This window comes from Narcine bancroftii, chromosome 14, assembly GCF_036971445.1.
Source record: "Narcine bancroftii isolate sNarBan1 chromosome 14, sNarBan1.hap1, whole genome shotgun sequence".
In the NCBI taxonomy this organism is placed as follows: Eukaryota; Metazoa; Chordata; class Chondrichthyes; order Torpediniformes; family Narcinidae; genus Narcine; species Narcine bancroftii.
In genome coordinates, this window is record NC_091482.1 from 54924617 (window position 1) to 54935675 (window position 11059).

General features: G+C 40.9%; 1 long non-coding RNA gene across 1 annotated transcript; it reads right to left on the reverse strand.

Moving 5' to 3' along the window:
- Positions 1 to 1253: 1253 nt before the first annotated feature.
- Positions 1254 to 9616, reverse strand: LOC138749417 (uncharacterized). The gene is made up of 3 exons (XR_011348623.1): positions 9548 to 9616; positions 1589 to 1758; positions 1254 to 1389 (listed from the first exon to the last, which is right to left on the reverse strand). It is a non-coding gene; the product is annotated as an uncharacterized lncRNA (long non-coding RNA).
- Between the last annotated feature and the right edge of the window lie 1443 nt (positions 9617 to 11059).

An 11059-nucleotide genomic window follows, 5' to 3' on the forward strand; every position in this document is an offset into this window, starting at 1 on the left:
AGGTATTTAAACAAATTACAGAGTCTGAGACAAATATATTTCAAGTAGAAATCTCTGTTTTAGATTTGGAAAAAGCATTATATCCTGAAGGGAGGATTTTTGATATATCGTTTAACTTAGTTTGAGTAAAAAGCTAACTTTTTTCCCTGTTTGGTAATAATTACTTTTGTTATTAATTAAATAAGCAATAATTGTTTATTTAATCAAAGCATAAATATAACAGTCATTCAAAAACATATTCATTTATGTCTAAAATAGTAAGGCACTTCATTTGGGATGGCACAGTTTGATATTACAACATTAGTGATATGGGTTCGAATCCAGCACTGTCTGTAAGGAGTTTCAACCTTCTCCCTGTGTCTGCCTGGGTTTCCTCTGGGTGCTCGGGTTTTCTCCCAGCCCTCAAAATGTATGGGGTTTGTAGATTAATTGGGGTATTTGGAAAGCACATGCTCATGGGGAGGAAGGGCCTGTTATTTGTGCTTTTGCCAAAAAAAATTAAACAAGTAATAATGCTTAATATCCATTTTGACTGAAGGCAAAATTTGAATCCAGTCTTCATTCCATTAAAACTCAGCCAAATATTTTATTCTTCCCAAGATATGATTCATATTAATGAACATGAACATATATCAACCTGCATCGTAGAAATGGGATGTTATAGAGTGACATTGCTATGATAGGTCTCATTCCAAAAGCAAGATGTTAAGTGCAGCTTAGACCGATTGTAGCACACACCTCTGGAATTCCATTCAAACATTTTTAATAGGGGTCACAACCGACAAGTAAAGGGCTTCTCCATGAGTTCAGTGGGGAAAAAAATGTCTCGCTCCAAGTGAATTTGATCCTTCTTTCATTCATCAGGCGCCCATAAACAGGCTGAGCAATTTTCCAGTACATTAACTGAGCACCCTCGATATCCAAGGGGGAAAAGTGGACACAACAGGTTGGAGGAAGATGGATGAGGATGGGATAGGAGTGGGCAGTTTTCCCACTGCCCTAGTCAGGGCCCTGGACAAAGCGCTCATTGACTGAAATGCTTGACATGAGCATCATAAACTAGTACGGGGTACAAAAGGTCTGACACCTCAAAGTACCAGGCACTGTCCAGCTCTATACAGCAGGCCTAGAGGGGCTGGGCTCAACAGTTGCATCCTTTTGTGTCTTGGTTCGACAAGAGCCGAAGATGAATAGAGCTAAACTGAATGCTTATGTGCAATTTTTCATCCCCAAAAGACAACATTTCCTTACCGGCATGACATTATTGCAATGAGTTGAAACATCTTTGCTTTCTCGCAAGAGGCTAATTTCATTTGTACCTTTCACAGCGAGGTGAGCTGGTTTATTGTCCTTTTTGTTTGTTTTGGAATCTTTCTTTCTCATGGGAACCTTGAGAACAGCGAGACAGAAAAGACAGTCAAATTAGTCTTGAATTAGTATTTTTTCTAGGGAAAGTCTGTGCACATTTTGAGATCAGAGCTGTTTCCCGCATTAGAATGAAAAATACAATTGGGGTACACTAATTTTTCAACCCGTAATTCCCGTGTCTCAAGTTTTGAACTTTTTTGTTAGTATTAGATTCAGGAACCTTATTAATTCTGTGATGTTGATCTGTCATCTTCTTCCAGGCAGATAAAGGTAAGATTTCAGAGTCTTGTTTGACGACTCCGTGGAGTTTAAGCTGTTTAACTGTTTCTTGGAATGAGCTGGAGAAGCCGGAGGATCTTTTGTTTCCCTCGATGGTCTGGAATGCACTGCCTGAAAGGGTGGTGGAAACACTGGATAAATACACGAAAATAAAACATTTACGGGGCAATGGGGAAAAGGCAGGGAGATGGGACTAATTGGCAAACCATCTGAGGAGCCACTTCTCAGCAAAAGTAGAGAATCAATGATTCAATTCACCGCCGTTTCTGGTGTACCAGCATAATATTAATTGACAAAGGATAAGACTGTTTCAAGATCAAGACCCAGCAATCCTAGCAAAGACCACTAGGTTTAATGGCCACCAGTGATTCCAGATTCAAAGGTTTAGGAGATGTACCATCAAATACTCTTACCACAAAATGCGTGAAAACATGTCAGCCCAGCATCGAGCAACTAATTGTACTGTCATCTGGCTCTATATATATAGAACAGGCCCCTTCTGATCCTTAAGGGGACCTCAGACTTTTAGGTTTCACTGCCTGAATTTCTTATAAATAGTAAGATTCCCTGTTATCCGGAATTCAAGCAACCAGCAGCCTCAAACAACTGGCAAAAAAAAAATTGCAGAAAGTAAAAGGGTTAAAATAACAGAAGCTTAAAATTGGCGTGTCTTATGTTAGTTCACCATGCAACCTAAAGCAAATGGAAAATTCACTTTTCCGGCATCTACCAATCCCTAAAGGCGTCAGACATGTATAGAGGTGGGCGTGTAGAGCTCGTCGAAAGAATCAAAGACTTGTTGATCCAAACCAAGGCTTTTATTAGCAAAAGACAGGAGCTCTTCACAGGTGGCCGACCAGTCTGGAATGATCCGACCTGGCTAGGGACACAACCCTTTAAGGCCCAGACAATAGGCGTGGCTTAGCTCTCAGCCAATCGTTGTAAGCTCAGTCTAGATACAGTAACTATATAATATGTACATTGATGATAGATCTGCACTATCACAGGAGGGGACAAGAACAATTGGTTGTATTTGTGCACAAGGGGCTCATGGGCCAAAAGGGCTGTTTGACTAGATTTAAAAATTTTAATACCAGTGAGTTTACTGTCCCTTCTTTATCTTTCTGATCTACATGCCGTTACATGTCCAGTTTATTGTCATCTGATTGTACAAGTACTCCGGTTCAGCAGTCCTCAGTGCAAAACATTCAAACACACAACCAGACAAGACATGCACATACAGACAAATAATACATAGGCAGGACAAGTTTTTTAATCTATAAAAAATTATTCTTTTGTACAAATGAGTGTGTCTGATGGTTTAGTGTGAGCGGTGTCTTGTTAACCAGAGTTCATTTTTGGCCATTTCTGCTCTTTACCCTTTTGGGAACATGTTGGTCCTGGACCTTCCTTATCACACTCTTAAACAGTTCTCATTTGGCATTTATGCTATTTGTCTCTAAAATTTGCATCTACTTTACTATAACTCACACCTGCCTGATCATGTCAAAATTGGCTTTGTCGCAATTTAGAATTTTAATAAATTATCCTTTCCAATAAAAGATGAAAATTCAACTTTATTGTTAGAGTACAAACATATTGTTAGAGTCACATAAAACCCTGAGAATCTTTTTCCAGCGGGCTGGGCAAAATTTCTACTTATCGGTAACAAAGAATGAAATGCAAACAAACTGACTGTTCAATACAGAACAAAAAACATTCAGCAGTAAATAATGTGCAAGTTAAGAGTCCTTAAACGAGTCCCTGATTGAGTTTGTTGATGAGGAGTCTGATGGTGGAGGGGGAGCAGCTGCTCTTGATCCTGGTGGCATGAGTTTTGTGGCACCTGTACCTCTTTCCTGATGACAGCAGCAAGAACAGAGAATGTCCTGGGTGCTGTGGATTCTTGATGATTGCTGCTGCTCTTTGACGGAAGTGGTCCCTGTAGATGTTCTTGATGGGGGGGGAGGGTTTGGCCCCTGATGTCCTTGGCTGCATCCATTACCTTTTCCAAGTCTTTACATTCAGGGATATTGGTACCCCCATAACCTTGATGCATTCGGCCTGCATGCTTTCCAATACACTTTTATAGAAGTTTGCCAAGGTTTCTGATGTCCACAAGCTCCTGAGGAAGTAGAGGCACTGATGTGCTTTCTTCATGATGACCTTAGTATGTTGGGGCCAGGAAAAGGTCCTCTGTGTTAAAAAAAATGTGTTCCCCTATCAATACCTCAGTTACCTGACCAACTTCATTCCCCAGTACAAGGTCCAATATTGTCCCTTTCCTCTCCATATATTGACATAGAAAGTTCTTCTGGAGACACTAAAAAAGTTCACCTCATCCAATCGCCTCACACTTTGCAATTCCCAGTCAATCATGGGGAAGTTGAAATAGACAATAGACAATAGGAGCTGGAGTAGACCCTTCGGCCCATCGGGCCAGCACTGCCATTTTACAGATCATGGCTGATCACTACCATCAGTACCCCTTTCCAGCCTTATCCCCATAACCCTTAACTCCTTTGCCCACTAGAGTCTTATCTAACTCTCTTTTGAACAGAATCTGCCTCTACCACCCTCTGTGGCAGAGCATTCCACAGATTCACACTTCTCTGGGTAAAAAAATGCTTTCTCATCTCCGTCCTAAAGGGCCTACCCTGTATTCTTAAACTATGCCCTCTAGTCCTCGTCTCCCCCATCATTGGGAACAAGTAATCCGACTTCACCCTGTCTATCCCCCTGATGATTTTGTATACCTCAATCATGTCCCCCTCATCCTTCTAAACTCCATCGGATACAAGTCCAGTTTTTCTAGCCTTTCAGCATATGTCAACCCCGCCATCCCTGGAACTAACCTTGTAAATTTGCGCTGCACACAGGTTGGTTTTTTTTTAAAACGGTCATTAACAAATCTCCCTACATATTTCATCCTTTAACCCCTGGTGATTGTTTAGTGGTCTATAATGCACCCATCGGGGGGTACTCTTTTTTTCCTCTCACACTACCTCATTTTATAGTTCTCTCCCACTGCTGTGTCACCACTTTACAAAACTAGAGAGTTCTTATGGAACCTTTCATAAGCCGGAATGGCGCAAAGCGAAGATTCATTCACTACTATTGGAGGCTATTTTCGAAAAACTGAACACCAATTCAAAACCCCATTCAAATTCTTACGAAAAGGCAAGCACAGCTTTCTTCCTAAAAGGACATTTTCATAATTCGAGGATTCACAAAGCGAGATATACCTGTATTCTCTATAATGACCATTGTGGTTCTTTGACCAATATTGCAACCCCTCGCACCCACCCCCACCACATCGTTGCTATCAAACCTCTCACTATGGTATGATGGAATATTGAGCTACCAATCTTAGTTTTCTTTTGACCACTTCTCTCTTATGGCTACAATATCTCTTTATCTCATTGTCCTGTGCCTATTCACATTCTAAGCATTCACTTTTTCTGTTAAGCTTTTTGGCATTAAAATAAATATAATGAGATTTATCAGTTTTACCATCTTTATCAGCTTATCTATCTTTACCCGTTTCAATGCACTTACTTTTCTTTTCTCATTATCCGTAATATTTCCAGTTGTAGTTACTCCTTCATACCACAGTGACAACAATGCTGCTAAATAGAAATTTATGTAACAATAAACAGTGTTGGAAATATATCAGAATCAGAATTTATTGTCATGAACAAGTCATGAAATTCAGTGTTTTGCGGAAACATCATGGTGCAAACATTCATATTATAACCACCTTACAACATTACTATAACTTAAAAGAAAATAAAAATAAATGTGCACAAAAAGTAAGGCAGTGACTTTGGTTCATTGATTATTCAGGAATCTGATGGCAGCGGCGAAGAAGCTGTCCTTGTGCCGCTGAGTGCTCGTCTTTAGGCTTCTGTACCTTTTTCCCAATGGTACCAGAGTGAAGAGGGCATGGCCAGGGTCTTTGAGGAGAGAGGCTGCTTTTTTCAGACACCGCCTCTTGTAGATGTCCTCGACAGACTGAAAGCTGGTGCCTGTGATGTCATAGGCCTCTGGAGTTTATTCTTGTTCTGAGAATTGGCACCTCCATTCCAGGCAGTGATGCAACCAGCCAGAATCCTCTCCCCGGTATACCTCTAGAATTTTTCAAGAGTTTTCCGTGACATTCCAAATCTCCTCAGACACCTCACAAAGTATAGCCGCTGGTGAGCCTTCTTTGTGATTGCATCAACGCAGAACAGATCCTTGGAGAAGTTGATACCCAGGAATTTGAAGTTCTTGACAGTCTCCACTATTGAGGCCTCGATGGGGTCTGGGTCGTGTTCCCCTGACTTCCTCCTGAAGTCCACAATCATCTCCTTGGTTTTGCTAACATTGAGCGCAAGGTTGTTGCCGTTACACCATTCAACAAGCTGATCTATCACCCTCCTGTACCATTGCCTTCCTCATTGCCATTTGTGATTCTGCCGACAGCAGTGGTTTCCTCGGCAAACTTGTAGATAGCATTGGAATTGTGCATTGCAATTATATGGATACAAAACTAAAGGTGAGAAGAGATTTTCAATGGTTTTATGTCTGTAAATAATCTATTGTGAATAAAGTCTATTTTTGATTTTTAAAAATCTTACCGATGACAGAAAAGGGAATGGGATGAGATCCTGCAAAACAAAGATTGGGAGGTAGGAGGTCATAGGTTGAAAAGTAGGACCTCCAGGTGCGGAGAATCTCTAGATTATTATCACTGGTGGTAATCCAGGGCTCATCATATTCCCCATCTATGTTATTGTTATTAATGTGTACCGTGACTTCCAGTTGCTTACCCTCCCCTTTAAGAGTGCTGTGTATGTGATCTGAGATGTCCCTGACTATCCAGGTGTCTCAATCTTGGTCACAGAATCTCCTGTAAGTTCCTCTGACTATTGAGCCCCCTATCACTAGCACTCTCTTTTGCTTCCCACTTTCCTTCTGTGCCTCAGAGCCAGACGTGTTGCCAGAGACACGACTGCCGGTGGGCCATTCCACCCCCCCCCCCCCCCAAACGGGATCCAAGACTTATTAACACAGAGGAACTCAGCCTGTTTCGCATTATCCAAAGAAAGTAAAGGTATATTACTAACATTTCAGTCCTGAGGCCTTCCTCATAACAAGAAGAAGGGCTCAGGCCTGAAACATTGGTTATATATCTTTACCTCTTATGGAAGCTGTGAGACTGCCTGACTTCTTCCAGCATTTCTGTGTTTATACCACAATCACAGCATCTGTAGACTTTTGTGTTTCACTCCCAAACTTATATGTTTATAATATCAAACATTGTGATCTTTTAAAACTGTCTGTTGCAACAGCATGCCTAAATTTGTTGGATATTTTTTAACTTAAATTTAAAAAAAAATCTAACTGCAAAACCTTCTGATCTACAATTTTAAACAATAGTGGGTTCCAGTACACATGCATGGAGCTTCAAGGGTTAAAATAAGCACTCCATGCAAGTGCAAGACGGACAGTGAGTCTGGCCACAACCAAGAACGTATGAATGTTGGTTGGTGATCCGAGCTGCCTGCCAAGTTACTTGGTGCATGCAGCATTTTGCTGCGTGACAACTGGCAGAGATAAAGCTGTGCTTTGTTTGGTGTAACCCTACTGTCTGCCCACTTGATCTTTGGAATTAATGCTAAGTGATCGAACCCTTTGAGGCCTGCTGGTACAGCAGCTATCCGCCACTGCAGCCCCACCGAGCAAATAGGACCAGGTGGTTGAAACATGAAGAAAGGATGTTGAAAAATTTGTTAAAGGTGTAGCAAACTGATGGAACTTATTGAAATTTAAGCAATCACAACGGAAGAAGTTATATTAAACAAGACTATCAAATCCATAAAAGGCTTCCAAAATTGAGCAAAAAATAAGCTTTGCCTAATTTAAAGAAATGACAAGCAATCCTTTTTTTAATGACAGACTCCTGGAACATTGGAATTATTTTATTCTGACTTGATAGGGAAAGGAAGCAAATGTAATTAAATACAAGCTCCCTACATCTTTTTACATGAAAGCAGAAATGTTTATTAATTAGTATTATGGTAAAATTACTGTAATATTGCATTTGATTATAATTGGGGTGGTCCAGTGGTAAAGTTCCAGGCCACTAATGACTCTCCATATGGATTCCCTGCAGAGACTAATGACCATGGACATCTGATTAAAATAAACCATAAATCACTGGACAATGTTTATATTTGTCACATTATCTTTGATATTTTGTTGGCTCCACTGAAAGATGAGAAGTTTCCTTTATTGCAGGATAAAAAGAAAGATAAAACAAAGCAGGTGATAGAAAATTGATTGGATATTAGTGAACATGAGCATATGGACAAAGAGTGGCAGAAAACCTCCCACTGAGAAGATACTGAAATTATTTCAAAATGGTCCAAATGAGCCATTAAGAGGTTTATCATTCTGGGTCATACAATACATACCCGCAAGTAAAGTCACCACTATGAGATGGAGTAGCAAAAGAATGAATGACAGAATTTAACATTTCACTGTTGGACTGCATTTATTGGAGTACAGAAGGATGAGGGTAGACCTCATAGAGACATTTTGAACTCTGTACAGAGTGAAAGTTGTAAGGTTGTTTCCCAAGGTGCAAGAGGGCACAACTTCAGGATAAAAGGGCATCAATTCAAAAGGGTGTGGAAAGATTTCTTCAGGGTTGTGAGTTGATGGAACATGCTGCTACAGGCGGCCATAGAAGCGAGGTCATTGTGTGTATTTAAAGCAGAGAGTGACAGGTATTTGCTTAGTCAGGGCATCAAGGGATAGAGGGAGAAAGCTGGGGAATGGGGTTGAGTATGACGATGGATCAGCACGTGATAGAATGGTGGAGCAGACTCGATGGGCCTACTTCTACTCCTATATCTTGTTACCTTGTGAATGTTTATCTCCTTTATTCCAGCATACATCATCAATTGGTCAAAAGTCTTTCCTAAGAGTTTTGTACTTCTATTTATATATATATAATAGAAGCTGGAAGCAAAGCCACAGACATTTTGTCTTTGAAGGAACTTGATTTTGCTTCTGTAGGGCACTACCAGTAACCACTAAGCTGAGGGAACGATAGGCTTAAATATGCAGAAGAGCCTTGCTGGCCCGGATCCAGGTACAGGAATGGCAGGAAGGGAGAAGTGGCTCAATCTTTATGGCCCAGGACCACAGGGGAGGAGTCATAGGGTATGAGTCATCAGTGGGCGGGCCAGCTCCATATATACAGTAGTCAACAATAACTATATACAATGGAGGAAGCATATCACCACAGCTTCTCTTTCTCTTATTGTTGGGGGTCGGTTATGGGGTGTGGTCTATACTCATGTGTGCCGTTACAGCAGACAAAAAGATGGCGGATTTTGTATATTGTTGCATTTCGTGTTTAGTGCGCAACAATCTTGAGATTTAGAAACAAATATTAAACTGAGCTTTGGTTACCACTGAACTTATTTATGTGCTTCCATACCTTGCCATTTACTGCTGCCTCACCAAGTGGAACTGGCCTTTTGACACGGTCCTGACCAGCCCTGGCATGTTATACTGACATATTCTGGACGATATCCAGTTCTAGTAATAACATGCAATTATGGTTGTTTTTCCAGAAATTCACTCCAGTCTCTAGGCATGGCAGGGAAAATCTCCCTTCCCCAAGAGCAACAGCTGTTTTTTAAATAATGTGCCTGTTTTGTTTTCTTTTCAGTTGGGTCCGAATTGGGACCTATACATCACAAAGCTAATTTCAGGCTAATTGCAACATTGTTTAAAGGCCTACATCTGTCCGAAGCAGCCTGACTGGATTTATTTTGTTTGTTCAGCCTCAGTCTTTTAATGCCAATTGGATAGAGACTATTAAAGCTGCAAGTTGTCTTACCTGTCTCAATGAACTGTACAGGTACATCCATTGTGACCTTTCAGCTGTTAATTTGATGATGGATGTGCTTTATGCTCTTCCAGAGTAGGGCACAAAAGAGTAAACAAAAGACACTATGAGCCTCAGGGCAATAGAAAGGCAGCAAAGTCAACATTCAGCACACAATGGGAACAGAAAATCAGATCAGGATAAAAGAAGAGCAACCTTTCAGTGCAAGCTTACACTGACATCTGTATAGCAATGAATGTGAGAATCTTTAAATTAGAAGAGGAAAGGAGTGATTGTTGTAATGCTATTCACACTGTACCTGGTTTTAAATTATTATCAACAGTATTTGTGTGGGATCCAGTACAATCTTGCTCATAAATAACTGTTGTTGAACAATTTTTTTTGTAATTGAAGGCACTGTATAATGTGCATATGTGGGAGAGTCTGGGGCCAGATGGCACTGCCTCAGAATATAAAAACATCCCTTTAGAAAGGAGATGAGGAGGAATTCCTTCACCCGGAGGGTGGTGAATCTATGGAATTCATTGCCGCGGACAGCTGTGGAAGCCAAATCAACTGGTACATTTAAGATAGAGGTAGATGAGTTTCTTTATTTTGAAGGGTTAAGGTTAAAGGTTAAGTGAAGAAGGCAGGAGAATGGCATTGAAATGGAGCCATGCAGGAATGCTGGGGCAGGCTCAAGGCCGGGTGACTGCAACAACACTTGAGGGCACCTTGCCGGTTTCAAAAGAAAGAAACCCTTCCAAACTAAAGTCGGCACAGAAGTGATAATTCCTCTATGGCACTTGGAACCGTTGACAAATCCATCAGGCTATTCAATGATTCCAGTTAGAATCCCTGCAATATGTCTCCACACCTCCAAGCAAACAGATAAAAATAACAGCATCCAGAGGGATGTCAAGGAAGGAATAGGGAAATGCCACTGAAGGATGAGAATGTTGGGTAAGGAGTCCTGGATCTACTAGTGTGAAATTAAGGAATAACTCAGTTTGTAGGACTGACATCTATAATATACTGCAACTTCAAATGGTTTCAGTTGAAAAATACATTCATCACCATACCTAGGACTGCACAGTAGTATGGAGTGAAACACGAAAGTCTGCAGATGCTGAGATTGTAGTTAAAACGCAGAAATGCTGGAGGAACCCAGCCGGTCTCGCAGCGTCCATAGGAGGTAAAGATATATTGCCGATGTTTCGGGCTTGAGGCCTTCCTCAAGGTGTGAGCAAAAAGCAGTCAAGGGGCCTATATTAAAAAGAAAGTGAAAAGGGGGAGATATGGGAGGGGAAGGAGTACAGACCAACAGACAAAAGGTGTTAATTGGATATGATAAGAGTACAGGAGAGGAAAAGTGAGAATTGATACGGGGGGTGGGGGGTGGGGGGTGGTGGTGGGGGGGAGAGAGAGAGGAAAAGAGACGAATGGTTTTTTTGCACAAAAGCTACATTATTGACCGCTTATTTTTAAAAAAAAATGGCTAATTTACCTTTTATACAGAGGACA